Genomic DNA, 26,803 nt, shown 5'->3' on the forward strand with positions numbered 1-26,803 from the left:
TTACTTGAAAAGACCAATCCTCATAAGAATATGAACAGAGTATGTATTAGTGGCTCACCACCTGGGGCCAAGATGAAGTGTTTTCCCTCAGGGGTATAGAATTACATATCCATCCAATTGCATTATGGGTGGTTTTGCCCTTCTTTGGAAGCATCTGGTAGAGGTTGCTTCCCAGACAGGATATTGAACAAGAGTTCTGTTCTGGTATGACAATAACCACAGGCAGGTCTTGCAAATATTCATTTAGTGATAGTGTCTGTGCTTAACTCAATACAGCCTTGTTGTCACTTGTCAGGTAAATCAAAGGCACATAGTGTGTATTGAATGCCTGATAGTATCTAAGTGTATCTGTCATGCTTGAATAATCCCAAAGGCTTAATTTAAAGAGGATTGGAAAACCTGCATTGTAGAAAGGTTGGGGGTCTAGGACATATGTTCTAGAAATAGTAAATCATAAAATGGTATATACAATTCCTCTCTTTTTTGCAATTTTAATATTTTATTTGGTGTATGAATTAAACTATTTATTTTAAATAGTATAGATATATACCTAATTTGGTTTCTGACCACCTGAGTTTGTTAGGGCAATGGTTCCCAAATTTATTACAATAATTATTCTTCAGAAATTCTTCAGTTAATATTTATTTTCTTTTTCTTTTCTCATGTTTAAAATAAGATTGCTTTTACACTCACAAATACTCTTATTTATTTCTGTGTACGGTCAAATCTTTTTTTGTTTTGTTATTTTTGTTATAGTTTGTTTTTCTCTCCTATGACTAAAAATAATATTCTAGAACAACGGAACATCTTCATGAATGCCAGTATTATATTTTCAATGTCATTTCCCCATTCCTTCCTCCCCACCTTTCAAAAAAATGGTTAGGCTTGGAAATCATTTAAAAATGCTCTAATATGAAAAAAAAAAAGATTCTCTAATTACTATAAGGTATAATAAGACTATAGTAAAAGGTTTGAACAAGGAAAGGAATACTTGAAGACAAAGAAACTGCTTAGCATATTAACATTCCAATTATGTAATCTATATAATTGTTAGAATTAATATACTTGACCATTGGTTTAATGGTGAAGGGAATTTCATGTTTGTTTGAAGTGTTGCTTACAGAAATAGAGAAATGAAAAAAAATAGTGTTAAAATGATCACATCCTTTAACTTCAATGATATGGCACCTGGCTTATGCGTATGAGTTATATATACATATATTTCTCAGGACTGAGCAATGCATCCCATTCCTTTTTTAAAAAATTTACTTATTTATTTGAGAGAGAGTGTGTGTGGGAGGGAGGGGGGGAGGGGGAGAGAATCTCAAGACTCTGTGCTGAGTGTGAGGACCAATGCGGGGCTGGATCTCACAACCCGGAGATCATGACCTGAGCCAAAACCAAGAGTTGGATGCTCAACCGACTGTGCCACCCAGGATCCCCTGCTTTCTATTCCTGAGTATCACATCTGTTGTTTAACTTTCTTGAACATAGAACCTTGGTTCATGCAAAATAAATGTAAAAGATCAAATCATTTATTAAGCTTCAAAAACTCTTAACTTCCAATGCCTTTAGTAGTTTCGTTCTGTTTCAAATCATTTTGCTTGATTTTTTTTTTCTGGAGAGATGAAACCACTTTGTAAAAGGGGAGGATACTTCAGAAAGATGTATTAGAAGGCTAAGTTTCTTTCTGCTGTCTCCTGGGAGTCTTGGCTTGAACAGTGGTTCCATCGACACTGTAGATGTGTTTATCTGTGGAATAGACTCTATCACTGCTGACTAGAACAGTGCTTTCTGGAGAGCAGAAAATTGCTTGATTACTTGCAAAATGGAGTGAGAGGCTTGCAACTTATTGGATAACAGCATGATGCTAGGCATTTCCTGGCTCTAGGATTAGGCTAGGCTGTATTAACATATGATTGGGAATGATTTAATGATATAGATTCCCCAACTGGTTGATACCTTTCTAGGTCTTGAATCCTAGGTTGAACATTATTTTCCCTTAGAAATTTGAGGACTTCTTCCACAGCCTTCAGATGTACAGCATTTTTTATCATTTTTGCCCATTTGTCAAGTGACTTATAGCTCTAGAAAGTTTTAGAATATGCTTTTCATTCATGCTTCAGAAATTTCAGAATGATGTATACAATTATTTTTTAATACATTTTATTTGGAAAGGAGTATATGGTTTTGATCAGACTTATGCTCCTCAGCCCTGAAGATCTCTCTTTTATTTTTGTAACTTGTTTTTTTCCCCTTTCCATATTCTCTGTTTTCTGTCATTTAAATGAATAGCTTAGTGTTATACTTTCTGGACTGTAAAGAAACTTGAAGAGAAAAAAAAAAAAAATCCTCAGGGATTTAGGGAATGTTTCGGAGGGAGGAGGACTTCCCACATCTTGAAACAGGTGGCAAAGGGTGTAATGTGGCAGTGGGGAGAGTCCTGTAAAACCACACAGACATGTAATGATAGAAATGTACTGGTGGTAGACATGGACAATCAAATGCAGGCCAGCATGCAAATCAAAGAAGACTGAAGATAGTAGACAGATTCACTTGATGAAATCACTTTACAGTAGATTAGTAGGAATGATGGTTCAAAGAACTATTAGGATCATATTGAGGAGGTCCTTGAGTTTAAATTCCAGAAAATACTTTTGCCATGTGGAAGGGGAAGGTCAGTGAATATTTTTACCAGGGAGTGACATGACTGAAAAGTATTTTTAAAAGGCCAATCTGACTGTTTTTAGGACGAGAAATAGTAGAAAGATGAGGTAAGAGGCAATGAAATAATACCAAAGACTTTAGCTTAAAAAAACTGCTTTCCTTGCTTCCCTGTTTTCCGAGAACTATACTCTTCTCATCACTTCGGAGCCCCCAACACTGTCCTGCCCTTTGCTCAAAGTGTAGCTGGCTCTCTAAGGCCCCATCCTCTTCACTCACCAAGTGTTATTTTATACCCTCTTCAACTCTAGCTCAACTCTTATTGTCCATTTGCTACCAGTCCCCTCAACCTAGTTCAAATGACTCTCTCCCCTCTGATCACATGTCTCTCTTTTAGTACATCACTGGTACCTTTATTTTGTATAATCTTTACTTATTTCTGAACCTCTTCCCCTAGATGGTCCTAGAGACAGTGCACTGTTTTATTTACTCATATGCTCGGAGAAACTGTTTGTGAAATCCGAGCTAAGTGGTAATGGCAAGTTACATGTTGCATGTCTGATGACTTTACATATGCATATATGATGTATGCAAAGAGCAAAAGACACAACCTGTAATTAGATTCCAGTGCATCAATGGGACAAGATAATCATAATCCTAAATATTCTATACATTCTGAGGCAATGAGCAGTTGAATCAGTATTTACCAAGTTTAGTCATACAAAATAAAATTTCAATTATCTATATAAGAAATATATTCTGTGCAAAAAAGCAGAAATATAAATTAACCTGAAAACATTTAAAACAACTTGGTTGTTTAGGTGATACATTACAGCACATAACAGCTAAGAGCTAGTTAAGCAGAGAGGAGCAGAACAAACTCGTACCCAAATACCAATGTTTCAATACTTATCTTTTCACAAATAACGCACAGCTTGAGATAGTAAAGTATCGATTTACCAAAGTTTAATGAAGCTGATCAACAGAAGATGAAACCTTTTTAATAAAGATCAAATGCCCATGAAGCCATATTAAAAAATTAGATTCAGTACAAGGGCTTATTCTATAAATAAAATTTTTATAAATTATAAATTGACTTTTAAATTAAATTCCTAAAAATGTTATTAGGTATTATTTGATAAAGGCAAATATCATATATATACATATATATGATATTTGTGTTATATATATCACATATATATACATATATACATTTGTGTGAGATATATATATTACATATGTAAATTACAAAGCTTACTTACAAAATAACCTCTCTCCCTGAACTCACCACCCAAATCAAGATCTAGAGCATTTCCAACAGTTCCTGTTTCTATCTGTGTCCTCCTACCCCTTCCTCTGTATACCATCAACCAAGGAGCCACTATCTAAAATTTTATATTTATCGTTCCTTTGCCATATTTTTAATTATCTTTATCACATATAATACTCAACTCTAGGCAACATTTACCTTTTATTTTGTTTCTCAGTTTTCTAAAATGGTATTATAGTATATGCTCTCATCTTTGACTTACTTTTTCTACTCACAGCTGTTTCTAAATTTAATACAAATTGTTATCTGTAGCTGTTGTTTACTAATTTTTACTGCTTCGAATATTCATTCTCTTGAAAATGGTCATTTGAATTGTTTCCAACTTTTTTTTTACTTTTGATAGCCCTGTTATGAATATCCTTGCCTGCTGGTGGTCACATACAGGAATATTTTGTGGGTGGGGAATGGGTGCAGATTAGAAAGAGCACTACTGTATCATTTGGTATATGAATGTTTAATCTTATAAAATGATTTCCAATGTATTCCAACAATGGATAAGAGTTGCCTTTGAGTCACATCCTTGCCATCAGTTACCATTTTACCGAAATACATTTTAATACATTTGCATTAAATGTATTAGACTTTGGCTATGGCAGGGAACGGTAGGGAGCAGAATAAAAGTAGGGGTTTAGACAAAAAAGAACTAAAAATGAACAAAAAGAGAGGAAATTTTCACTTGCCAATAATAAAAGTATGATATAAAGTATATATTATATGTAAGTCATATATATATAATATAATTTAAGAACAGAAATGTGAACAGTGATTCACTCAGGAAACTGAGGTAGAAACAATTAAACACTAATGAATAAAACTAATTTGGTTAACAACAAAAAATGAGGTTTATACTTATTTTCACAGCACTTCAAAGATATTTTCTATTCTCTATCGCATCCATTATTGCTGTTGGAAAACAACTGTTAGTCAAAGTCACATCCCTCTGAGGAGATTTGTCTTTTATTGTCTTTTAAAATTGTCTTTGTTTTTTTCCCCCATTTTGTGTTTTAAGTATTTGTTACAGTTTACTCTACCTTTCAGCAGTAACAGAAACTGCGCAGTCATCATTTCCTGAGCTATTTCCTCTCTTTCATTTCATTTATTCTGCCCATTTATTCTGATAGAGAGAGAGAGCACAAGCAAGGGAAGCAGCAGGCAAAGGAAGAGGGAGAAGTAGGCTTCCTGTTGAGCAGGGAGCCCGATGCAGGACTCGATCCCAGAACCCTGGGATCATGACCTAAGCTGAAGGCAGACACTTAACTGAGTCACCCAGACACCCAGTTCAAATAATTCTTATCTCCCATTAGCCTCTCCACATACTTTAGTTACTTTTCCACAATTACCTCTCTTTGATCAAACTACAGATCTTCCTTTAATTATAACACAGTTATATCATAATAAAGCTATCAAATGTAGAAAATGTTCTAAGTCACAAATGCATTTAGTACACCTACTTTACCAAACATCGCAGCTTACCCTAGCCTATTTTAAATGTGCTTAGTGCGCTTACATTAGCCTACAGGTGTGCAAAATCATCGAACACAAAGCCACTTTATAATGAATAGTTGAATATCTGATGTAGTTTATTGACTACACTGAAAGTGAAAAACAGAATGGCTGCATGGGTTCGGAATGGTTCTAAGTAATCAGGTGTTTACCCCTGTGATCAGGAAGATGACTGGGGGCTGTGGCTGCTGCTACCCCAAATCACAAGAGTATCGTACAGCATAGTGCTAGTCCAGGAAAATATCAAAATTCAAAATACAATTTCTACTGAATGCCTATCACTTGCACACCATGATAAAGTTAATCATAACCCAAACCATCATACATCAAGGACTGTCCGTACTACAAAAATATTTAGGTTTTGTCACTTCTCTGGGTCTTCCTTGTCTTATATCATGTAAAACTTGTATCTGTATGCTTTTCTCCTATTAATGTGTCTTATGTCAATTAAATTCTCATGCCCCAAACACCAAGAAGGCAAAGTAAAGTTTTGCCTTTCCTACAATTCCAGTAGCTAAAGTTCTTGGTTCTCCTAAACCAATACCTGTTTCCTGCCGACTCTCACTCATGGTCATTTGTGTTCTTGTGTGTTTGGTGCTCTTTGATCATAGGCCTATAGGTAAACTTTATTAGTGATCTTCTGGAGTAGATACAGTTCCTCCTCCAGGAATCAGGGGAGCTACCAAAGAGACCAATTTACCCACCTTCCAGGGTCCTGGCCTTAATTAAGGAGCCTAAGGATTTTAATGTTGCAAACAGCTCCTGGTCCAGTCACCTGACTGCGGCACTGATGGCATTTACCCTTAGAGGAACCTACTATTTGGGTGTGAAAGTCAGGCTCTAGTTCTAGTTTCAATCTCCTTTTCTCTGTCTTTGTTGTTTCTGTCTCCTTGGAGATGTCCTCAACTTCTGATTAATCCAATAATATAATAAAACTATGTGTTATACAAGATCTAGTTCTGTTTTGTGTTCCTACAGGCCATTGAAAGCCACTGATGGGAATGAAAATTGTACAAATTTGACTTTTATGGAGGTTATGACACCTGATATGTATTTCCAAGTAAAAATGGTAGTTGTATTATTTGGGTTAATTTTTTTAGAGGTCAGTCTTTTTTTTTTTTTTTTTTTTTTAAGATTTATTTATTTGAGAGAGAGAGAGAGAGGGAGCACCAACACAAGCAGGGGGGAAAGGCAGAGGGAGAGGGAGAAGCAGGCTCCCTGCTGAGCAGGGAGCCCAACTTGGGGCTCCATCCCAGGTCCTTGGGATTATGACCTGAACTGAAGGCAGACGCTTAAGTGATTGAGCCACCCAGGCATCCCTTATTTGGGTTAATTTTAATGTCTATAACTACAGTACAAAATCATTCTTGAAAATTAAACTGATATTATTGTCAAATAATATTTAATTTTTTTTTGTAAAGGCTTAGAACTAAGCAAGGACTCTCACTCTGTAAAGTAACAGAGCTCCTTAAAGCACAAGTTAAAAGTTCTTAAGAAAAATCACCTCAGGCAGCAATTTTCTACCTCCCAATAGGTTGGCTGGTGTGTCTTTGCCTGTGGTCTTCGCCTTATGCTAATTCCCAAAGTCAGATATTGTCTGACCTATGCAGGATTCATGGAGCTCCAGCTCTACATAGTTGAGTTCAGTAAAAAGGTTCAGAACACTTATAATATTCCTAACCTCTGAATCCTTACTTACACATGCTGCTGATCGTTACAATGTAGAGCATGTGAATCACAATTCACAAACTCCAGTATATAGGAAAGAGCCTTTTTTAATCTTTTTAAAAAATCAAATGGATTCTAAGCCTTCACACATGGCTGGTGGGAAATTTTCATTCAGTCATTACTAGGGCCCTTTTCTCTTTCAAGGTCTCAGTGAAATATGTTCGGAGAAGGAAGCCAGACCCACTAACATTTGTACCACAGTAGTCATGCCAAAAATGTTACTGCATATGTGTGAAGAGGTTTTTAAGATCTAGAAACTGTTTTCGTGGTTTGCTTGGAGTAAGAATGCTTCCGGACACTGAGAGTTCTGATGTTTAGCATCCATAGTTTCTCCTTATAATCTTTATCTTTGGTATCTCCTCACCTATTATTAAGTAAGAGGAAATACCTTTGTCTTTTCTCTTGATCTTTCAAATTTTCCTTCTCTCCTCCACTTACATTCATGAACATTTTACCTAATTACTTCATCCCAGGACTTTTAAGACGTCCAATGGCAAGAAAGGATGTGTCCTCTAAATGGCTTTTACTCTTGGCCCAGCAATGCAACTTCCCTGAGGCTGTGAAATAGTAAAGATCTTGGATACCTCAACAAAACAGAAGGAGAGGAGAATCACAGAGAGAAAAGACAGAAGTGATTATCTTGCCACAATAATTACTGCTAATATTTAATTTTTTCCTTAATGCCCGGTACATTCCAGATATGAAACTAAAAAACCTACTATACAGTAAATATCTCATTTAATCCTCACAACTTTATAAGTACTATTATTCTGTTTTATAAAATGTTAAAGAGAGTTTTGTGGGTTTTTTTTTAAGATTTATTTATTTATTTTAGAGAGTGAGAGCATGAAGGGGAGGGACAGAGGGAGAGGGAGAGACAGTCTTAAGCAGGCTGCCCTGAGTGTGAGCCTGTCGCAGAACTCAATCTCACAACCCCGAGATCACAACCCTGAGGACACAACCTGAGCCAAAACCAAGAGTCAGATGCTTAACTGACTGTAGTTAACTAAAGAGAGTTTAAATCACAGCCCCTGATCTGAAACTGAAGCGCCAGGATTTAAACTGTCATGCTCCCACTGTAAATTGCATTGCCTTTGGTCACCGATTAGGCTCCTGATTTCTCTTTTAGTAACTACCTAAATTACCAATCTAGGAATCCCAGTTAGCATTGGTTGCCTATATTTCTTCTGACAGTTTTCTCTGAGGATATGGAGTCCTCCTAATATTGAACCCCAGACTGAGGAATGGAAATCTTACTATCTTTTCGTTGACAGATTTCTCTAAAGCCAACCGCTAAACACAGACAGCCATGTCCAGAAAGCCCTAAAGTCATGCTCTATAAATCTGGAACAACTTGTTGCTATTGTCCTAAACTCCTATGTGAGAAGCTAAGGTAGTAGCATGTGGGGTTTGTCAGTCCCATCGGTATGGCTATATTTTGTACCTGTCTCTTGTCCCATTCCTCCTCTTTACTAGACACCTGGCATAACTCACCAGATGCCAAGGTATAACTAAGTGAATGTGTGTCTGTAGTAAACTGAGAAGTACTTTAGCAGTAAAAACCACTTCGGTCAATGAGTAAATATTTATGCTATATAAGTATTTGGTCTTTGGTGCCATATGTATAATTAAAAGTAACTTAAAAATATACTTCTATTTAGTCAGGCAAAGCTTACAGAGGGAATTGGCATGATTTCTTTTACTTAAAAATGTATAAAACATACACAGTAATAGTTTCTGATGGTATAGAACAGCTTGCTCATTAGAATTTCATGTTTTCTTAGAATGGAAGGAGCAATAAGAAGATTTTCAGAATGTCTAATCATCCTGGAGAACACTATCCCAGTTCTATTCATTTTGCAAATGCTAAAATAGGGTAGATTATGCAGGAATTAAAAAGCAAGAACATTCTACATTTAAAAAATTGGTAAGAAGTGTCACTATAAATTATATATTACAATAGCAAGGTTTATGGTATAAACAAATTATGATAAAATACATATTTGCTATATCATTGATGTATTGAATGATCTCACATGTTTACTGCCTTGCCTGGGTAAAAAGATAAGTACCAGTGTTAAGTAAGTATCAGTGTTAAAAGGAATAATTCTCTTTCACATGCGTAAACTGTTGTCAAACCTAGAAAAAGAAATGTATAATGTTTTCTTAAAGTATGGAAATCTGAGCTAAAATTGGTGTTATTAGGTAGATGAGTATGTCACAAATGTGTTGTCAAGTATTTTATAAGATAATCCAAAGGATTTAGCTTCTGTTTGACTTTTTCAATAGTGGTTTACACTAATCTTTGATTTATTAAAAAAATTATATTTTAATTACTTAAATGACATTAGAGTACAGTACATTCTCCTAATCGGTTTCACAGGGTAGAAACTAAAGATTTTAAAAATTAATTAAATACCTTAAAGGTTTTTTACCTGTAACCTGGAAAAGCATAAGAAAACATAAACAAAACAAAACAAAAAAGTACATAATTCTTACAAATCCCTAACATAAACATTGGTGTGGGGAGTGGTAATGTGTATGTTTAGTAAGGAATAATAAGTGCCTTCAAAATATATTTACTTATACCAGCATCACTTTCTCAGTTGTAACGATGTGTTTACTTGCCTATCTGCACCTGCTTCTTTAAGGTAGGCTACAAAGGTTTGGGTAGCATCATAATTTAAGTGCCAAGATGTTCTGTATAGTCACCTGGTGTATGCAGTCGTTTTTATATATTATTTGCAAGGGAGTGGGGCAAATGGCATAATAACTTTATCTTCATCAATAGGGTCAAAATATCACATGACTACTGCCCTATACTTTTGAAAAAAAGATGAGTAAGACATTGAATACATGATGTTTCAACCGCAATTTTCAACTTGCTTCCTCTTAATAGTATTTGAAAGATAACTGCTTCCTAAATGCCTCCAAAGTAATAATTACAAAAATCTTATGAAATAAAATAGTTATTAAAAACCCTATTTAAAATATATGAAAGTGCTCAGACTATCAAAGTATGAATACAGTGTAAATGTACTAAAATAAAAGGCATATTATACATATATAAGCTTATATGTTTAGAATAACAGAAGAGAAATATATCAAAATATTACTGATAGATCTCTAAATAATGATATTGTAGGTAACTGTCTTTCCTGTATTTTCCATATTTTTAAACTAATAAACTATAGTATTTATTTATTTATTTATTATTATTTTTTTAGATTTTGTTTATTTATTTGACAGGGAGAGAGACAGCCAGCGAGAGGGGGAACACAAGCAGGAGGAGTGGGAGAGGAAGAAGCAGGCTCATAGCAGAGGAGCCTGATGTGGGGCTCGATCCCATAACGCCGGGATCACGCCCTGAGCCGAAGGCAGACGCTTAACGACTGAGCCACCCAGGCGCCCCAAACTATAGTATTTAAACGGAAAACTAAATGTTATTTTTACCATATTTTAGATTAAACTATTCTTACCATTCATGTTGTTCCATGTACTTCACAATATCAATCTCCATTATTTTCACCACAGAATATGCTAGGATTATTATCCCTTGTTGGTTTAGGATAATCTGTAACAGAGAAATTTAATGATTATTTCATGATTACACTATAAACTTATATCCAATATTACACTATAGACTTACTATATCCACCATAATTATATATATATATTTTTAAGATTTTACTTATTTATTTGTCAGAGAGAGAGATTGAGAGCAGGAGCAGGGAGAGCGGCAGGCAGAGCAGGCAGAGGGAGAAGCAGGCTCCCTGCTGAGCAAGGAGCACAATGCGGGGACTCATGACAGGACCCTGGGGTCATGACCTGGCCAAAGGCAGACCCTTAACAGACTGAACCACCCAAATGTCCCCATGGTTACACTTTAGACTTTCTTCCAAAGCAGAACAAATTGGAAAACTTTGATTTCATCATCAAATTTTAAGGGTAATAGGTTCTAAAATGTTACTCATAATATGATTTCAAGGGAAAATTTATGTTCGAAAAGAAGCAAAAGGTATTTTTGTTAAAGTATCTGTACACCCACATTTTACTTATGAAAATTAAGATATTGAAAATTTTCTATTCTTCACAGTTAATTTATTATGTATAAAATATGGAAAACTAACATAAAGCCCAAATCTAATCCTGCACTCAAAACATGTAACAAATAGGCTTCTGGGAAGACTGGAGTAGGAGGACCCAACGCTCACCTCTTCCCATGGATGCAATTAGATAACACTCACATCAGCTTAAATATCCCAGAAAAAGACCCAAAGAGTGGCAGGATGAATCCAACTGAAAGTAGAGAAGAGGCCATACTGAAAAAGTTAGGAAACATGAAGATATGATTTGAGACCTAAAGGGATTGTAGCCATCGCAGGAGGGAGCTAGGAGTGCAGTAAAGGGCAAGAAATAGAAGATCACAGTGGGGGCCCCACACATGGAGGACAAACCCCCATAATAATTGGCTGTGAAAGCAAGAGGGGATGAATTTCATGAGTTCTTACAAACAATGGGACTTAAAGCCTGGAATTCTTAAAACCAGTGTGTTTGGCTCTGGGAGAGCCCTGATGGCACTAGGGCATTAGGAAGCTGAGTCCCTGCTCTGAAAGACGCAGCACTACAGGCAGTCTCAGCAGATCAGCAGGAGACCTCCAGGAAGAAAGCAACTGGCCAGTACCATTTCCCTCCGCCGCCCCTCAGCATAAACACGTGGCCATCTGTGGGAACCAGCACTGCACCCACACCAAACACTGCCCACAACAGGCAAAGAGAGCCTGAACTGAACTGAAGGGAAAAGAGGCAAAAACATAACAAGGCACATACAACGCACACAGGAGATACTCCCTGAAGCACCAGCTCCTTGGGGAATGGAGGACACTGCACTACAGGGCATTTCATGATCTCTTCTTCATAAGGCCATCACCTTTAAGAGCAGGAGTCAGAGCTGACTTCCCTAACACGCAGAAACAGACACAGAGAGTTAGAAAAAATGAGGAGACAGACATATATGTCCTAAAGGAAAGAACAGAACCAAACCACAGCAAGGGCCCTAAACAAAATGGGTAGAAGTAATAGGCCTAATAGGATATTTAAAGTAATGATCATTAAGATACTTACAGGACATGAGAAAAGAGTAAAGGACATCAGCGATATCCTTAACAAAAAGATAAAGAATCAATCAGAGATGAATACAATAAATGAAACTTAAAATACACTTGATGCAATAAATAGTAGGCTAGTTGAAGCTGAAAAATGAATTAATGACGTGGAAGACAGAGTAATAGAAACTAACCAACCTGAGCAAATGAGAAGAAAAAAATTATGCAAATTGAGCATAGTTTTAGGGAACTCAGTCAAGTGTAATAACATTTGCATTATCAGGATCCCAAAGGAAGAAGAGAAAAGGGGACAGAAATTTCACTTGAGGAAATAATAGCTGAAAACGTCCCTAATCTGGGGAAAGAAACAGATATCCACAGCCAGGAGGCACAAGATCCACCTCACCTCAACAAAAATTCAACCCAAGGAGATCCATGCGAAGGCACATAGTATTAAAATGGCAAAAAGCAGTGATAAAGAAAAAAAAAATCTTAAAAGCAACAAGAGAAAAGGATACTCCATGAAAAAGCTACTAGAACTGATCAACGTATTCAGTAAAATGTTAGCATACAAAGTCAATGTGCAGAAATCTATTGCATTTCTATATACTAATAATGAAGAAGTAGAAAAAGAAATTAAGAAAACAATTCTAATTACATTTGCACCAAAAATAATAATGTACTTAGGAATAAACTTAACCAAATAGGCAAGAGACCTGCACTCTGAAAATAATAAAGCAACAGACACATGAAAAGATGGTCAGCATCACTAATTATCTGGGAAATACAAATCAAAACTAATGAGATATCACCTTACACCTGTCAGAATGGCTAAAATAAAAACAACAAATATTGACAAGGATGTGGAGAAAAAGGAAGTCTTGTGCACTGATGGGAATACAAACTGGTGCAGCCTTTGTGGAAAACAGTATGGGAGGTCCTCAAAAAGTTACAAATAGAACTATCCTATGATCCAGTAATCACATTAGTGGGTATTTATCCAAAAAATACAAAAACATTAATTCAAAGGGATACATGCACCCTTATGTTTATAGAAGCATTATTTACAACAGCCACATATGGAAGCAGCCCAAGTGTCCATCAATAGAGGAATGGATAAAAAAGTGGTCTGTGTGTGTGTGTGTGTGTGTGTGTGTGTAATGGAATTTTATTCAGCCATAAAAAAGAATGAAAGCCTGCCATTTGTGACAACATGGATAGAGCTACAGCATAATGCTTAGTGAAGTGAGTTAGGGAAAGACAAATACTATCTGATTTCACTCATATGTGGAATTTAAAAAATAAAACAAAGGAGCAAAGAAAAGAAAAAGAGAGGGAGAGACATATAGAGTATAGAATCTACTCTTAACTATAGAGAATCAACTCATGGTTATAAGACGGAGGGGGGTGGAGGGATGAGGGGAATAGGTGATAGGGATTAAGGAGCTCACTTGTGATGAGCACCTGGTGATGTATGAGAACTGTTGAATCACTGTATTGTACATCTGAAACTAATATAACACTGTGTTAACTACATTTGAATTAAAATAAAAACTTAAGGAAAAAATAAATAAAAGTGTGATACAAAATGGTTAATACAAACACTGTTATTTCTGATACATTATATAATTTTTAAAATATAAGCACTTAGTCTTATCAAGTTAATGCCATAAAAATAGGTATTTTCAGATTTTTGGTGACTGATTCTTTAAAAATCTAAGGTTAGTATTTTTTTATTGTAAATCTTTCTTAGTCATCACTTTAAGAGAAGAAAGAATGTAAACATATGAAACATGAAACATAACATATGTAGCTCAGATACTGTAATCCCAAGTGAGTCACTAAAAGAAAGATGTGATAGAATTATTTAGAGTTTCAGGAAAGTGAGGCTTAAATATTGTGTAATGTAATCATATTCCCTAATATTTTAAAAAGTTTAGCTTTATATATTCCATAGAGTAATTTTGCCTAGACTAAGGAAATAGCTATTTTTGTCAAAATTCTCTTCATTAAAATTAAATTAGACATGTTAGTTGTCTTGGTTCTGAGACTTCATTACAGTTTTATTAAAATTAAAGCCAAAAAAAAAAAAAAACCCTCCTGTTCTCTATTATTGCTCTTACTTGAAATTATCTATACGACTGGATAGAATGTATACAGAAATTTACAATGTATAAAATTTAGCATGAGATACAAAATAGTAATGGCTTAAACAAGCATAAAAGTCCAGGTTGACGAGATATGCTCTGCAGTGTCAGAGACTAAGATTCCTTCTCTCTGCTGCCTGGCCATCCCCAAGGTGGGCTCCTCCTTCTCAGTGGCAAAATGACTCCCCACCACATTCATAGGCTAGCCTTAAAAAAGTGTGGGCCGCAGGCAGTCTGGAGTCCAGTGACTCTGTACATCCTGGAAATTGCTCACATTACCTTTTAATGTATTTCATTGGCCACAATTTAATCTCAGAGCTATAGCTAGCTACCAGGGAGACTGGGAAATGGAGTCTCTGTTCTGGGTGGCTGTGGGACCAATTAAAATAAGGAACTCTGACTCTACCAAAGAAGGGAAGAATATATACCAGAAGAAACCTAGTAGCCTCTGCTGTAGTCATATTTGCATAAATTCTAAAAGTCTAGTCCTTAAAAAATTGTAATGGTTAAAAGAACACTGAAACATAGAATCTTTTCTTAATTTAGACACTATACTTGTACTAAACTGAACATTGCTATTTTGACTTTTATTCAGTATAGAATCTGCTTGTCATAGCATCCAATTTAGGTGTCCATTTGGAACCTTTTCCAAATTAACGATTTCCAAATTTCCAAATTTTCCAGTGTAAGAGGGAAAACAAATAAAACAAATAAAACAAAACAGCTAAATGTTGTTTGTTTGCTACGGCAAAGACTCAACCAAGTACAAAAACCCTGGTGAGTCTTGCTCAGTGGGAAGAGTATATCAGAAGGAATCAGTTGCTAAAAGTATTAGTATTATTATTTTTAAAAGAGTTAATATTTAGGGGCGCCTGGGTGGCTCAGTCGTTAAGCATCTGCCTTCAGCCCAGGATGTGATCCCGGGGTCCTGGGATCGAGCCCGGCATCAGGCTCCCTGCTCTGCTATGAGCCTGCTTCTTCCTCTCCCACTCCCCCTGCTTGTGTTCCCTCTCTCGATGGCTGTCTCTCTGTCAAATAAATAAATAAAATCTTTAAAAAAAAATAAAAAATAAAAGAGTTAATATTTATATTTAGAATTATTTTTCTTCCACCTAAAATACTTATTTTGGAATTTCCATTCAATTATTTGGGGTAGACCTCTTATGTGTGAAATGTATCTTGCTTTTATTCTTGATAGTTTTGTGGATATGGAGTTCTAGGTTGACAGTTATTTTCTCTCAGCACATTGAAGATATTATCCCTTTAGTTTCCATTGGCTTTCAAAGTTGCTATTACAAACAAAAAGTAGAATCAGACCTATAAATACAGAAAACAAGCTGATAGCTGCCAAAGGGGAGGAGGTCGGAGGGAAGGGAAAAATGGGTGAAGGGGAGTGGGAGATAGAGACTTGCAGTTATGGAATGGATAAGTCATGAGAATAAAAGGTACAGCTACGGAATATGGTCTATGGTATCATAATCTCCTTGAATGATGACAGATGGTAGCTACACACACTTGTGGTGAGTATAGCATAATGTATAGAAATGTTGAATCACTATCTTGTACACCTAAAACGAATGTAACACTGTGTGTCGACTATACTCAAATAATTTTTTTAAGTTAAAAAAAAAAAAAAAAGAGCTTGTGTTACAAAATCAACCAGCTAATGATTGTTCCTTTTAGGTAATCTGAATCTTCTTTCTAGGTATTAAATTCTTAAGACCACAAATAAAACGGTTAGTTGATGCAGATTTAGAATAATCTTTATAGTTATATTACACTCATCTGAACTGTAACCTATGGTATAAATAATAATAATTCAGGCATACCTCCAAGATATTGCAAATTGGGCTCGAGACTACCACTTTAAATACACCGCGTCAAATGAACTGTGGTTTCCCAATGCATATAAAAGTTATGTTTACACTATCCTGTAGTCTATCAAGTGTGCAATAGGATTATGTCTTAAAAAAACAACAACAGCAACAACACTGAAAATGAAAAAAAAAGTTTAAAAGATTACGAGAATTACAAATTGCGACAGGGAGACACAAATGAGCAAATGCTGTCGGCAAAATGGCGCGGAGAGAAGCGCTCCAGGCCGGGTTGCCACAACCCTTCAATTTGTAAAACACGCAATACCTGCAAAGTGCAATAAAGCAAAGGACAATAAACCTAGGTCTGCCTGCAGCAACTAATATTTATTTAGCACTTACCTTGTTCCTGACACTGTGGTAAACACACCCCTCCTTATTTGTCTCATTCTGTTCTCACAGTAATCTTTGGCGATAGGTACTCAATTCTTATTTCCGTTTTACGTGAGGAACGAGACTCAGGAAAGTTGCATAACCTCTGTCAGCTCACACAGCCAGGAGCGAGAGCGGAGGAGAGAACACACTGAGGTCAGTAGGAGTAACACCACCCCGGCTCAGGTGAAAATTATTTACTCTCTGCGTGTAGAGCGTGCAGCGATTTGCGGCCCGTTGGGCTACGGGGGAACTACATTTCCCAGAATCCCTCTCCCACATGCTTCCCGGAGAGTGTCGGCTGAGGGAAAGATTTGCCCTAGATTTAGAAGGCGGGAGTCAGCAAAGAGCCATTACTCTCTGAAAGTCATAGTTACCTGCGGTGGGAATCCAACGCAGAGGTGCCTGCCAGTGCATTCAGGCTTGCCTGGTCTCTTGCTTGATGTCCCACTCTCCAGCCCTGGTGACAAGCCATGACTCCAGCCCCAGCTCCTCCGAGTGCAGAGGCAACCGCCCTGCTGAGATTTTTTCCTCCTTTCACCATCCTTCTCCTACTCCCTCAGCTGGACAAGCCCACGTTCCCGGCTTCCCTTGCCAGCGTCCACCCTTCCATCTGCGCCCCAACTCAGGGGAGCTGGCCTCCAAATCCTCTTTCCAGAACTTATTTCTCCCACGATTATGTATGGTCTAACCCTTCAACAACTCACTTTTCCATAATAACTGCACTGATTCCATATCTTTAATTGAACCCTGACTGAAACTGGAGGTGATACAGTATTAAAATACTGCCCAAGGGCAGTGTTTCAAAAACTCCCCTTTGTGTGTTCTTAAAATATAGATTTTGGGGTACCTGTCTTTGATATTCTGAGTATTAGGCCAGGTTAGGTTCTGATTCTTATGGGCCTTATTTTACAAATGTGTTGGTATAAAGACAAATATAATCCAAGCTGAATTGTATCTATTTTTTCTTTTAGTTTTAAAGAAAAGTAAACATTTTCTTGGATTCTAAAAGTATTGTGGACCCTAGGTCCTGTATCTACTGTGGCTAATGTCCAAGCTGACCCTGTTAGTGGGTTTGGAGAGCGGCCAGGAATATGAATTTCAGCAGCCTCTCTTGGTGATTGTACTCATTAGTCAAATTTGAAAAGCACTGCTAGAGGATACGTGTACCTCAGGACCTTGAGGAAGCTCTATAATCACATTGTTCAAGGATAAATAACAAAAAACAACCTTCATATGGAAGGGAACACACATGTGGGGGAAACACTTTTTAAAAGGTATAATAGGGGCGCCTGGGTGGCACAGCGGTTAAGCGTCTGCCTTCGGCTCAGGGCGTGATCCTGGCGTTATGGGATCGGGCCCCACATCAGGCTCCTCCGCTATGAGCCTGCTTCTTCCTCTCCCACCCCCCCTGCTTGTGTTCCCTCTCTCGCTGGCTGTCTCTCTCTCTCTGTCAAACAAATAAATAAATAAATAAAATCTTTGAAAAAAAAAAGGTATAATAACAACAAAATCTAGCCCTGCAAAATAGCAACAGATATCCCACCCTATACCCTATGCTTATAACACATCTGATTTTTCAAGTTTTGTCTCACTTCCATGCATTGGTCTTACAGTAGAATCACAACAGCATGGTTTCTGTAGGAAATAGTTCCATACCAATCAATCATTGAATCTGTCTTACAAGCTCTTCTGAGAATTAAGGTCCAAAAGCAAAGGAAAGTTACCATAAACCAGGTCCATTCATAAGACAGAATTTCCCAGGCTGCTGTGCTTATAAAGTTCTAGCATAAAATTGATTTGCCTTTATTTGTTTCCTGTCTTTGAATTAAAGTTTAATCTCCTTCCTGGAGGGAAATAAATTATATAATATAACTCAGGACTTAGAACAGTGCTTTAATCAATGTGGACTCCTTGAGAAACACTAAAGATAAAAGTCAAGAGTATAAGTAAATAGGTTTTTTTCTGATCCTGAAGATAAATACAAAATGCTGAACAAAGGCAAATATTCAGAATTTCATGTTTTGCGGGGGTTTTTTGTTTGCTTTTGGTGAAACTATATTCTGTTAAGCAACTTCTATGTGTATGTCTTATCTCTATTATTAGATGGTTTCTTGAGTATATTTTCTCTGTTTCTCGGATTCCCAATGGCACCTGTGTATTACAATGAAAGTAGATGTCCCTCAAAAATGACTTTTTGTATTTAATGAAAGAAGAAAAAGTTGATATAGATTTTTAAAATATATTTCTGGTTATTTGTTGTGGGGGCTGGGAAATGGGATTAATCCATTTTTGATGTCAAGTTTGCAGACTTTGGTTGAAATGAACTTCTCAAAGTATCTCAAGGTTGAACTCTGAAAAAAATCTTTAAGGTCTAAATAAGGATTAGGAGACAGTAGAGATTGATTGCTTTGTTTCCAATTCTTCTGCAGACATTCTACTTCTTCTGTTTCTTCTCACTATGTGCTCCCAGGGCACATTTCCAGTATTTGGAAAGAACAGAGGTTCAGTGCATTCTCCCTATGCTCCTTCTCAGCTAAAACACAGGTGAAAAAGAAATCCTACCTTTGCTTTTCCTAGGGAAAACAGGAACCAGACAGGAAGTAAAAGAGCTTAAAAGGAGTAAGCACAGTACATACAATAACTGTTCCCGACACCAATCTGAGAGATGTCACTTTCCATCTGTCCCAATAGGTACAGAATATTGACATGCTACACAATGGGGCAGGGCAATGCTTTCAGGGATTTTTCAGTTACCCCAACTTCAGGTTTTTCATAGTACAGTGACATTACTTTGTTAATTTGTGAATTCTCAGAAAAAAATTGCAAAGCACACTATAAATTAGATTTGCAGCATAGTATTTGCAGAATACGTAAAAAGAAAGCAATAGAGGAAAGGAGACCGTGTGCCTAACTATCATTTATTTGGTCATCCTGGTGTGATGATGCCGAGAACTATGGAGCTATGAGAAGCTGAACTGCTGACGGTTTGCCAGAGCTTGTCCGTTAAAAACAGTCCTGATGCATCAGTTCTCGAGGCCAGCTTTTCTCGTAGAACAATGGTTACCATCTCATAAGGGTGGTAGAAATATTGAAAATATTATTATGTACCTGCACACACGTTCTTTGATTTTTAAGATTAGTAACTCCTCACTATTTTGAATATCAAGACGTGCTGCCCATTAATCTAGCATATTTAAAGTTAAGAACATTTTTTTGTAGAAACCTGAAATGATACCAGACAGATGACATTTGGGTATTTTCCTGATTCCTGGGGAAATGACAATAAAGCTTTCCTAATACTTGAATTAGACATACTTTGACCCTCTCTTCCTCACCACTACTTCCTAAGATGTTCCTGAATGGAAGATCAGAATATAAACAAAGTCAGTGAAGTAAAGTGAAAAGTGTAGCACAAGTAGACAGTTGTAGGTTAAGTGCAATTTCTATGTTTATTTCATAAGTGTTATGAATTACAAGAGTACATTTACCTTCAAAATTTTTAAAATCCCTGTAATCCCTTAAGATTACCTGTAGAAGACAATATTTGACATAGTTCCCAACTTCACAACGATGCTTTTTCTGAGGTGTACATTCCCCAAAACAAAAATCTCATGAGGTAAGGTCTGTGGAAGCTGCTTATATGTATGACTGCACTGTCTGTGCTCAGTTGCTTATATTGGACATTTGAGTTTAGTCAAATTCCCTCCAGTAAAATGGAAACTGAGATATTTTGCACCAGATCTCTGTAGGTAGTTGGTACTGAGGTGATGAAAGTTCTGTAGCTGGGGAACTTGTGTATAGAGAAACAAGGAAAGTTGAACTAGAGATAGAACAATAGAGGAGATGTAAAAGAACAGCTGTAATAATATATATTGCCCCAAAGGAAAAGAGAGAGAGAAGGAGAGAGAGAGTGAACAAAGAATGACTCCCAGGATTCTCTAGTTTCCTCACTTTCATTATAAATCCCCAGTGTACTTTTTTTTTTTTTTTAAGATTTTATTTATTTGGGGGGGGGGAGCGATAGAGAGCACAAGCAGGGCAAGGGAAAAAGGAGAGGGAGAAGCAGACTCCCCACTGAGCAAGGATTCCAATATGGGGCTTGATACCAGGACCCTGGAATCATGACCTGAGCTGAAGGCAGATGCTTAACTGACTGAGCCACCCAGACATCCCACCAGTGTACTTTTTATTCTTAGCTTTCATAACATAGCTTTGTACCCTCAAAATAGATCTCTCCCTTTTTGCATAAGCTTGTTCTAAGCATGTTCTACAAAATAAATCCAAAATATCTCTAAGCCATAATTACCAATTGCAAACACTGGTCCCCCCCAAAAGTTACTTTCATTTCTTTAAACATTTTAATATTCATTGAATAGCAAATGTTCTATTTTTTTCCTATTTAATGTATCCAATATAACAAATTGAGCTGCATTAACAAGTATTAATAACAGACCATATGTTCACAAGTAAAATGATGATTTTCTGATCATGCTGCCTGCTCACATTTCCAAAACAATCAATCCAATAATAAATTAATAATGAAAAGTTAATTGAGTATAAAATGTTTTATTTATTTTTTAATATTGAATTGGTGCTGTGGGGATACAAAAAGAAAATAATGCAATTCATGCAAGAGCACATCATTTTCAATAACAGATTATTTTATATACGTGAAAAATAGTGATCTATTCAGTAAATTTTAAAAAAATGTTTGGAGTGGGATAAGTTTAACCACACAAATAGTTCCAACTAATTTTCTGAAGGAATCACATCATAAAATAATTTAATCTGGCTTCTCAGAATTCATTATATAGTATTTTGACTTGAAAGTAATTCCAAATGGTTTGAATGGACTTTCAAAATGATTTCTCCTTATATAAGAAGATAATTGCTTGGTATGTCAGTCAGTATTTTTAGTTATAAGTTACATAAATCAGCTCTGGCTGACTTAAGCAGAAAATGAATTTATCACAGAATATTGAGTAATACATAGCATCATGAGAAGGGCTGAAGAACTAAGGTCAGAAATACAGCAAAGAATAATGCTCCTAACTGTGCTAGAGAAATGGTCGAATGAGGACATTGTCTGCACCCACTCAGACTACAAGCTTTTCCACAGCAGAAAATGGCTGCCGTGGATGTTTTACATGGTTGTCGATACAGTCAGCACTCCATCTCAGGGACTGTTCCCCTGCAGCCACCACTCTTTCAGAGAGAATGCTATAGCTCTTGCTTCTTTGCATCACTAGCCTCCAAATCATAGTCTGGCAGAGCATAGGGCATACAGCTGTGCCCTACCCACAAGGCAGGCTGGGAAATAATGAATATGGCATTTCCAGCTTCACAGGAAGAGGTGGGCTCTCACAGGATTTAAGGAATCGGGAATGCCTTAACATGGCAAGGTGGTCTCTATCCTGAGCTACCAAAAAGTGTGAGAACTGTCTAGGACATTAGGTGTGTCAAGGGTTAGTACAATTAAGGTCAGTTATTTTCCTCTTTTTTGTATTTGTTTTAGTACTTTTTCTCCTTTCAAGTTGTTTTCTGCAACGGTGATTTAGGGCAAGTGTAGCCAGAAAAGTTCTCTTCCCAATAAAAGCTCATGAATTGAAAATATTTTTATGTTTCTTATGTCTTACTGCTTTTCAGCTGAACAAAAATATGAGTAGATGAAGTAAAATTCATATACAGGAAACACTGAGGCTTTAACTAAAGTTCTTTTCAAAGTGGTCACACACGCATAGCTCACAGTGATGGCAGGGATTTTCAGCATCTCTTTGACAAGTATTTGAGCTATACGATAGGCTACTCCTCAAAAAAAGAAGATGTATGCCCATGTTTTCTTGATTTCTAGGAAGAAAAAATAAAAAGGGGGGGAAAAACCTTCCCAAAGTCTACAAATCTGAAGAGTTGTGGGAAATAGCAATTTTGTCTGACCTGTGAATGAACTGGTGACTACAATTTGTGATTAAGAAGAAAAAATTATGCCTAGGAATTTGGGAGCATTGCTAGATGCAAGTACAGAGATGGACATATTCATACGAAGGAATGAAATAGTGTGTCCTTTGAGCTCCACATCATACTCCCAAAATGAAGAAGGGAAGAAAAATACAGTGTCATAAGCTGCCCTAGAGAGCTTTAATGCTGTCAGACAAAAGTATTCCCTCATTCCTCACTTATGAGTATGCTGATGTAGGTTGTTTTGGGGGAGGGAATCTTTCTCCTTCTCCCCTTCTAGGTTCTTTAGAACTTAATAATAATTAAATTGACATAAGACGGATTAACAGGAGAAAACCAAATTTAATTGGGTATGGGTGGGAGCTCCACAAAGACGTGAGAGGCTCCCTGAAAGTCAGACAATTGAGGTTTATATGTAATCCTGGGCTAAGGAGAAGGGGGTAAGGGTCTGGGACTTCAAAGGGGAAGAAAACAAACCACAGGAAGATAGAAAGAACCAGTTTGCCATGCTCTGCAGATGAGTCTTTCTGACATAGAAAGCTATCTCTGGTGTAGGTCTCTTCCTAAACCAGGCTTTCTATCTAAATTCTTTTAGGCACTTAAAGGGGAGACAAAGAGTTCCTTCTGACTCCTTTGGGCCCCAATTGTTTTCAGCTTGAAATAAACCACACGCCAAAATGGCACATTCTGGGGTGAACTGCCCCAAAGCCCATTATTTTTACTTATATTCTCCCTGAATTTTATACTTTGTCATTGTAAACGGGGTTTGCATTTTTTCCAGTGATGGAAAGAGTTTCAAGGCAAGTGAAGTGTGGCCATGAAATCCCCATTTGCTCCTTCTTACTCACCTCTCTCCTTAACCCTCTCCCTGAGACATATACACAAAGTGGCCAGAGCGCTTTAAGCCAACAAAACCTTTATTAGAGGAGTTGCATATCTACAGATGCCACAAGTGTGAATTAATTTTGAGTTGTTTATTCATTTATGTAATGTTTTACTCCTAATTCTTAGTGAAGTAATTTCTTATAGAAAAATACAAATAACCAGAAGTATCAGGAAATGTGTTAGAAGACAATGTGACTTCACAAACCAAGCAACTAAACAATAGGAAAACTAAGGACTTGATCTTGAATCAGTCATGTCCCTACTGTGGCTACTAAGTGACTAGAGAAAAGTCACTGAATTACCTCAGCTTCCATGCCTCATCCTAGAAAAAGAGAGACACTTTCCTGTGAAGGGAAGCAGAATTTGTCATCCCAAAAGATGTGTCTTTGGCACAGGATTATCTTAAACTGGTTATTTTTGAGAAACGGCAGACACAGGAGAAGCTCTGGAAATTACATAGTAGTTCCCCTTTTATAAGAGACACTTACATTTATAAGGGTGACAGATGGTAACTAGACATATCGTGGGGATCATTTTGCAATGTATAAAAATATTGAATGACTATGATGTACATCTGAAACTAATAGGATATGTCAATTGTATTTTAATTTTAAAAAGTTACTTCACCTTCACTGAAATATATGAAAGAATATTCTGGGGAGAATTTGAAAACCCTATTTAGAAATAATGATTGAGCACTGGGTGTTATACAGAAGTAATGAATCATGGAACTTTACGTCAAAAACTAGGGATGTACTGTATGGTGACTAACATAATATAATAAAAAATATTATTATAAAAAATATTACAAAGAGCCCCTTAAATAAATTCATCAATTGTTAAAAAAAAAAAAGAAATAGTGATTGATGAGTTTTGGTTATATTCAGTGTTGAAAGTGAAAAACTTATGTAAAACATTGTCTTAAAATATTGCTTTATTGGGGCACCTCAATGGTGGATCAATCACTTACGCGTCTGCCTTCGGCTCAGGTCATGATCCCAGGGTGCTGGGATCGAGCCCTGTGTCTGGCTCCTTGCTCAGCATGAAGTTGCTTCTCCCTCCTCCTCTGTCTCTTCCCCTGGCTTGTGCTCTTCCTCTCTCTCTCAAATAAATAAATAAAATCTTAAAAAAAAAACCCAAAACATTGTTTTATTAATGAAGCTAGTTATTAAATAGAATATATACTGAAAATTAAGGGATAAAAATTTTCCTTCGGATTTGTTTTATTCAAAAGAATTATCACGGAAGAGCTTTCTATCTGATAATAGTAGGCATATTGCAAGTAGCATTCTGCAGGAAGAGCTAAAAAGAAAATTCTGACAAAAGAAACTGTATAACTACATTACACTTTTTTACACAAGCTGACCATTCTTGAACAGTACAATTCAAAGATGACCACGTGCTTTAAAGTTTGTGTACTCAGAAGGCCATTACAACCTACTAAGAAGGGAAGAAAGAAATCATAGGACTTTTTAAAAGCACTTATAACACATTTCAGCCATTCACTAGGTTCTCAGAACAGACTGAAAACTGAAAGTTCATGTCTATCTAAAGTTGCTTGGCTAAGATCACTTTCTGAGAGCTTTTCAACCACATTAGAAGCTTCTTTAAGGCCAACCCAAGCAAGAAACTTAAATCTACCATCCAGTATCAATACTTTGGCATCATAAACCTATATACGTTTTTAACTGTATATAATAGACATTTAAAATTCCAAATCCTATGGTTTTGCAAGATGTTCCAGACATGTAAGTGTAACGGACTTTAAATGCTGTGTCCTGGGGGAATAGTTCTAAATCTTAATAAATATAAGATGTAGACATCATCATTCATTGTAGCATACGGCAATCTTGTCCACAGGCAACCGGCTGTCTCTAAAGAAATATGGTGAGTATACTGAGTCAAAGCAGGTCCCAGCAATGGTGCAGGGCCCAAACTTATCTCAGCAAACATATACCTGTGAGATATAGACATACTCTGTAGACTCTGGTTGCATGGGGATTAGCAAGTAATGCCGGCTGCACTGGCCTTAGTAAAGGTACAGGCCGTTAGCTAGCTTTGGCAACCTCAGAGTACATATACTCTTTGGCTTTAAACTCAGCCTAGCATATCCACTGCAGGGGGAGGAGATGGTCAGCAAGTGCTAGCAGGTCTCAAGGGCCTTAATAAGCAGTGCAACCAAAGTAACGATTTAAGAAAAGCAAAGGAAAAAAAGAGAAAGAAAGAAAACAGAGGGGGCCTCCATTGGCCTTTTATATATGGATGGTTACATCAAATTTTCCTGTTTTTAAACTGCAAAGCATTATTGAGATCTTAAGCTTAAAATTGTTTGGACCTGGATAGCCTGTGTGCTGCCCAAATGTTAATATACATACAGAGCCAAGGAGGGAGTTGTGGAGGGTTATCTGTGGATTCCAGGGCTTGTCCTCAGGCTTTAGTATCCCCGCCACCAGTTAGTCTTCATTTGGCTCTGCACTGGTTAATTACATAAGAGGAAGTATCTTTCTCTAGGAGGCAGGCTATTTTTAGGCCTAAGTGTTTTCATAGCAACAGACAGTGGAAAGAGTTCCTAAGACAACAGGGCTGAAAATACTCACAAGAGAGTATGACTGCTCTGTCACTAGATGGAGCTCACACTCAATTCACTTTGGGGGTGTTAGAAACCTGTGGCTCAAAAACAACAGGAGAATTAAAATGGTTTAAGTATGTTGGATGTGAAAGAAAGACACCTAAAATAAACCCATGCCTTCATGCCAATGTCCAGTCTTTGCAAGAGGGTGCCTATGTCTTTAATGCCACTCCCACTGCAGAAATTCTAAAAGGCTGCATGCAACGACATAGTTGGAAATTATTTGGACTAGACAATGGGAGAAAAGATCATTTCCAGCCTTGGGGTTGGATTAATGCATGTACTGTTCTGACCTAATTCAGAGCCCCCTGGGAGAGTTGTTCCAGGGGCAAAATCCATCTGTTTGTTAGTGATTTCAGGATAACCAGAAGAGCAGTGGTTGGTATTGGGAAAGAAGCCTCACGGAGGTGGGCACACACCTGGCTGGAGAGACTGGGGCTCACCTCCACTAAGGTAGGTAGCAACGTCCCTGATTGACTGCAGGTCAGAGGCTGGCTCTTCTCCTATAAAGGGCCATACAGTAAATATCTTCTGCTCTGTAGGCCAGATGGTCTTTGTCACAACTACCCAACTCTTCCAACATGTAGTGTAAAACTAGCCACAGACAA

The 26,803-nt window shown here is 37.0% G+C and overlaps 1 protein-coding gene across 10 annotated transcripts in view; it reads right to left on the minus strand.

Annotated features, from left to right (window-relative positions):
• DGKB (diacylglycerol kinase beta) overlaps window positions 1-16,914 on the minus strand; it is an 863,998-nt gene extending 847,084 nt beyond the window's left edge. For all 10 annotated transcript variants that reach the window (XM_057304222.1, XM_057304226.1, XM_057304221.1 and 7 more), the window contains exons 1-2: window positions 16,694-16,914; window positions 10,705-10,799 (exon numbers count right to left, since the gene is read on the minus strand). The gene's annotated coding sequence lies outside the window, so the exon portion shown is untranslated. The remainder of the gene's footprint in view (window positions 1-10,704; window positions 10,800-16,693) is intronic.
• Window positions 16,915-26,803: the final 9,889 nt, after the last annotated feature.

Source organism: Ursus arctos, unplaced genomic scaffold (genome assembly GCF_023065955.2).
Source record: "Ursus arctos isolate Adak ecotype North America unplaced genomic scaffold, UrsArc2.0 scaffold_3, whole genome shotgun sequence".
In the NCBI taxonomy this organism is placed as follows: domain Eukaryota; kingdom Metazoa; phylum Chordata; class Mammalia; order Carnivora; family Ursidae; genus Ursus; species Ursus arctos.